Source organism: Melozone crissalis, unplaced genomic scaffold (assembly GCF_028551555.1).
Source record: "Melozone crissalis strain CALT ecotype California unplaced genomic scaffold, PUWL_Pcris_2 ptg000013l_1, whole genome shotgun sequence".
NCBI lineage: Eukaryota > Metazoa > Chordata > Aves > Passeriformes > Passerellidae > Melozone > Melozone crissalis.
The window spans coordinates 2,486,506-2,492,399 of NW_026535791.1; the positions used below are offsets into that span (position 1 = coordinate 2,486,506).

General features: G+C 39.2%; 1 long non-coding RNA gene across 1 annotated transcript; it reads right to left on the reverse strand.

The window, feature by feature from the left end:
* Positions 1 to 3,677: 3,677 nt before the first annotated feature.
* On the reverse strand, positions 3,678 to 5,112 carry LOC128934221 (uncharacterized). The gene is made up of 3 exons (XR_008482833.1): positions 5,038 to 5,112; positions 4,495 to 4,608; positions 3,678 to 3,814 (listed from the first exon to the last, which is right to left on the reverse strand). It is a non-coding gene; the product is annotated as an uncharacterized LOC128934221 (long non-coding RNA).
* Between the last annotated feature and the right edge of the window lie 782 nt (positions 5,113 to 5,894).

The following is a 5,894-nucleotide window of genomic DNA, read 5'->3' on the forward strand; positions in this document are numbered from 1 at the left end:
ATAAAAGCCCTCATACCTTTCTCCCTTGCATGATGACAAACAGTAGAACTGCATATCTGTCATACTTAATCAATGAGAAGAATTAGGGCTAATCTGTGTTGAAGATCTGCTTGTATAGCTTTTACTCAGTTTCACTGATATACATTTCTAAATGACTGCTGAAATCAATTCCTAAGAATGAAGCTTAAAATGGCATGAATAAATCAATATGAATCCACAGTCCCAGAGTTTTCATGAAATTAGAAGATATAACATGATCATTGCATACAAATTGATTTTTACAGCTGCCAGGCCATAGTATCAGTATCTACCTGGTTGAGGCACATGCTCATATACTCTCTCACATACACACATACTGTGTTTCACAGAAGTAAAGTTATAATTGTTTAATTGATTAGTTCATGCTATATATTAGTATCTACCTAATTAAAGTTGAAATGCACAAACTCTGTAGTCAATATGTTTTTGGAACTAGGAAAATCCAAAAGCAAAATTCAGAACTGGTGCAGTTGAACACAACTTCTCTGATTTCTATTTTACCTCTGTGTCCTGTTTCTGTTTATAGCAGAGCTGAGATTCGCCTTTGTAAATCACAAGTGTTTGGAAATTAGATGGTGTGCATTCTGGATATACCCGGGTCAATCATAAATCCCGCCCTTCAGCCTGCCAGAGAATTCAGTGGAGCCAGGATTTATGCCTGCCTTCCTTCCCAGCTGCATGGTGAGAGTGAGTCACTCACACTGGCTCTGCAGCACCATGCTGAGGACTGGGGACTGTAGCTTTTTCTCCAGAGAACAGACCTATGGTCCCATCAGGGACAGTTTTCTCCAGCAGTTTGCTCCTGATAAGCAAGACTACTTTAGGTGCCACAGCTAAAACCTACATTCAGTATTTTATTGTGCCACATACACCTGGATATTTACCCATTTACCAGATTGTGAGTCCTGGCTCCTAGAAGGCATTTCCCCAGACATATTTTGAATCTCCGTCTCCGTTCATGGTGCTGTGCTGTCACAATACAACAGCAAAGCAAACATAAAAAAATTTCCAGCCCTAAAGTTGTGTGGTTCTGGTTTCCTACATAAACTGACATTGACCTCTTGAGCATGGAAAACAGCACTTTTCCTTGTGAGTGTGGTGCTCCAAAACTGTGCCTCTGCTGGTCACAATTCAGCCCATACAAAGCTAAAGTAGACGAGGATGTTGGATCACAAATTAATTGACCTGAGATTCAGTACATCTTTTCACCAGAGGGACAGAATGGCAGCATTAGAAAGATAATTCCATTCTCCTTATTTTAGTAGAAACATGCTGCAAATGGCCTTTTGGAAACTTGTTTCTGTTTCTGCTTGTAGTTGTAGTCTCAAGATATTTGCCTTATGAATTCATCTCTCAGGCTATAATATTCTGTGGTGGTTTGTGGCCTGTGTTCAAAGGTCCTTATTTTTTACTGCTCAATGAGACATTGGAGCCTTTCACATGTCCACAAAGTACACAGACCCATTGGTATCCGCTCATATTTCCCAAAGCATGGCCCAAGTAAGGTCATGGGGCCCAGTGGGAGTTGTGGAGGGGAAGGCTGCTTGCCTTCTTCTTCAACGTGTGCCTGCCAGGCTGCTGCACAAAGTTGCATTCACTCGAGTGGGGCTATAGACCCTAGAGAGTCACAGTGAGTCACTTTCTGAGCATCCTATTTGTTTAGCCTGAGTGAATTAGTAAAATTGTGGAAAATAGAGCCAAGGAGTAGAAGAAACAGGAAAGAGAGGTGTAAACATTTGTGCTTAGTCTTTCCCTTCTAGTGTGATTTCACCACACTCTGTTCTCGACCCTGCCTTTGCTGTTTTGGCTTGTTTGGGCTTATTTTGGCTTGTTTGGGCTTGATTTCTCTCTTTCATAAAGACATGAGCAGAAATCTGAGCTCCTGCGCTTCCAAAATTACCATGACCTCGGAGAAAGAATAATTTTAAATGATGTACACTAAAGCTATCCTCATGAGTAGAAATGAAATATTTAGCATCTGAGGAAGCTTCCATTTTAGATGTTCATCTTCTTTTCAGTGTGACATTTCTACCCAGCTTCTACACATACCTCATTTCAATTACTGACTTAGAAGAAGTCAGACTTTGCATAACTGGTCATAATAGCCAAGTGAAAGGTTTCAGAGTTTTATATTTATCTAAGCATCTGTAACAAAGCCTACAATCCTTGCAAATATATTCCCAGTGTTTGAAGACATTTTACTTCTGAATCTTGATCAGTGGAAAAAGGGATCTGGTTTTCACAATTCTCTGGTGGTAGCTGTAATGCATTTTGACTAGTGGCAATCTCCACATAAATTTTTGTAGTAGGCTTTTATGTGTGCATGCATGTGTATAACACAGGGGGGTTTTAAGAAAACACTAATACATAACTAAAATGGAACAGGTTATACATAACAAGAAGGGTGCAGGTTATTCATTACCAAGTCAATAGTAACAAGATTAAAATATTTAGTTATTATATTTCAGGAAGCGGAGAAATTTCCATTACCTTGTAAATGAGTTTTTAAGCTTTCTCCTATACATTGCTTATCACTCTCAGCCCAAGATGATGCACACCTATTTCTGTAAGCCTGGGGACAGATGGCAAAATCCCTAGAGATCTACAACACAAGTGAGTGAATAAATAAGAACTACTTCTCACTACTTTTTTGTTAAAGAAAACAAACCCACAATTAAGAAATAAAGGAAAATAGTTTTATATTTTAACAAGTTTCCATAGGGCAGTTCCAGCTGACCAAAAAAGGGTTCCTAATGAATTATGCTGCCTCTGCATACTAGAATAAAAAAAATTAAACAAAAATGCCAGTCAGGATTGTAAAGTTGTGGTGGAGATGGGTCAAAGTGTCCCTACAGTAAGAACCACCCCTGAATTTCTGGTTATTGTGAGAAAAAATCCCGAATTTCAATTTTTGGATGTCTGTTTAATTTCTTCACATCAGTCTTACATCATCAGTAAGTTGAAAGAAGAATATTCCCCTGGGTGCCAGGGGATTTGAAAATGCAAATGATCATGTGTGCTCATCAAGAATGAGAAAAGACCCAGAGATGGGTAGTGTAAGCATTTCAGAAAAATTGCAAACACCACCAAATTCAGACTTCAGTTCAGTTTTCAGAATTCAGTTTCTCAGACTTAAAAAGGGTGGGATTTTTTCAGCTAAAGACATGTTGGTGACACGACCGGGAGGTCTCTGAGTCAACCCTCCACCAACGTGGGACTAACTTGTCACCAGGCCAGATCAGCCAGGGCTCTATCTAACTGAGTCCTGAGCACCTCCCAAAATGAAGAAGTGTTTCACACCTCTGGACACCTTGTTCCTCTGCTAAACAATCCTTCTGCTGAGAACTGTTTTGCTGAAATCCAGTCTGAGCCTTCCCCACTTCAGTTTGTTTCTGTTGTTCCCTCTTACCTCATCAGCCACTAGGCAGATGAGATTTGTTCTGCCATCTTTACAACTGCATTTTGAGTAGTTGTCAGGTGTCATGGTATCTTTTCTTAATCTTCTCCTCTAAATATGGTCATCTCCACAGTATCTCCTTGGAGTTTGTCCACTTTAGGACCTTGACCACTCAACATTTTGGTAGCACCCTTCTGGATTCTTCTCATCTCCCCATCTCCCCATCCCTCTTGAACAGGATTCAGTGTTCTATTGCCAAGTAGTTGGAAATAATAACAGTAATTTCCCAGGATCTGCTGATTGTATTTCTCCTGATGCTGTATCTTTAATCTAGACATATACACCTTAGCTGCTTCTCCTGATTTTGTTGATAGAGAACTGGAGAGAAAGAAGCATCTGTGAGCATGATTCACCTCATATTTATGTAGCTGTCTAACACAGGTCAAATAAATCATGTGCTGGTACTTTTCATTAGGATAGGGAATAACTGTGCTGATGAAACATACAGTGGAAATGTCTAACACTAAGAAAAATGAATGCTGCCTCTTCAGTTCCTAGGAGCACTGCCTCATTAACTAGTAAATAAGAATGACAGAGGACAGGTAATTATCAAAGCTCCTAGGGAGAAAATAAATATTTTATCATTCCAGTGTGCTGAAGTCTTGAAGATGTTTTCTGCATGTAGGGACAGATTTTCAAAGATATCCAAGCATCTAAATATCCAGATAGTCATCTACTGCAGATCAGCTAAAAGGACAATTGGGCAAGGTATTGAAAAGCAGTAGTAACCTGGGATCCTAAACTTGTCTTCAGGCTTTGAAAACCTCCCTAGCTGTTTCAGTTCCTTTGCAAGTCTGTTTTTTAATGCTCTTTTGATCATGGACTTCTAAGTTGCTTGGTTACTTTTGGAAATCAGACCCAGCAAGCCTACATTTCTTGAGTGTCAGACAGAAAAACATATGATTATACTAGGTACATCAATTTCCACATTCTGCCTGGGAAATATCAGCTCATGGTGCATCCCCATAAAGCCCACAAACACTGTGTTCTCTACTCACCTATAAAAGATGCAATCAGAATATGTATCTAGATGCAAATAAGTCTTGATGCTAATGCATTTGCACTGCAATTCCTTTCAAGTTTGAATGTCTTTAATTTCCCAGATGCAATTCCTGCAAAGAATTGACAAAAGAGTTTCAATGAAAAAGACATTCTCCAAGCGACTAGAGGGGAAAATCAATTGTCCCTGACTGTCATCTCCAATTTTGAGCTTTCAGGTGGGCCACTATGGGATTACATATCCATCCTATAAACACACACACACACATTCCCACTTTCTCTATATCAGGATTATTAGTTAATTATTAGTTACGATGTTGAGAATATCTTTTTCAGAATTATACGAAACTAAACATTTGTTTCCCAATAAACTGATAAATGTGCCCTGTGATGCTTTAAAATGCATATTTGCCAGAGGAGGACTGACTGTGTTTGAAAACAATTACAAGAATGAACTCCAGATGGTCCCACTGTCAAGGTACAATAGGTGTTTTTTTGGTTTAGCTAACACGAATTGTGGCAGAGAGAAATCAGATACTCACAAAGCTGAACAAAGCACACATTCAGTGACATGTCTCTTCTCTTCTAGGCCAGTCGAACAGCACACTTTGAACTTGAGAGAGAGAGAGAAAATAAATAAACCTCTGTGAACAGGAAAACAAGCAGCAGAACACATAAATGCTATGTTTGGTGTCATATCTTCCAATCATTCATCTATATAGTGTGGTGTAGCATTGAATGTTTATATATATGAGTCACAAGCATATCCATTAATATATGTATTTATGAAATACACAACACTTAGAAAAAAAATAAAACTACAACAGACAAGTTAAGGGTAAGAATCAGGACATTCTTTGTAAATGCAAACAGTGCTATCTGTTGCTGCCAGAATAATAATTTTCTGCCTGTAACTGCTGCCTCATCACAAAGCTCAGTTGAAGGAGATCCATGGCCAGGTGTACCCAGCTCCAGTGTGGTATCTCTGAGAAATAGGATGCAGCTCTCCTCAGTGCTTGGATATCCTCATGAAAAAAGTTCCATTTAGCCTGGCATGTATTCCTCTTTTTTTTTTTTTTTTACTACACCCTGTCTTTCCATCATATATTTGGACAAGTTTTTGTGAATTTCCACAGTTTCATGGATTTTGACACATAATTTTTGACAACCTAAAACTGTTTTGGGAAGCCACCAACCATGGTGGCTTTTAGCCATCAGAAGATGCAACCATCCTGTCACTAATCCCATGACTGAAGGTCACCAAAACAATCCATGCAATGTTCAGCATCCCATCTGTGCCATCTCTTTCTAGCTACCCATCTGCAGTGTTGGTGGTTTGTGCAGCCCTATCAAGATCTCTCTGGATGATATCTCTTCCCTCTAGCATACAACTGCACCA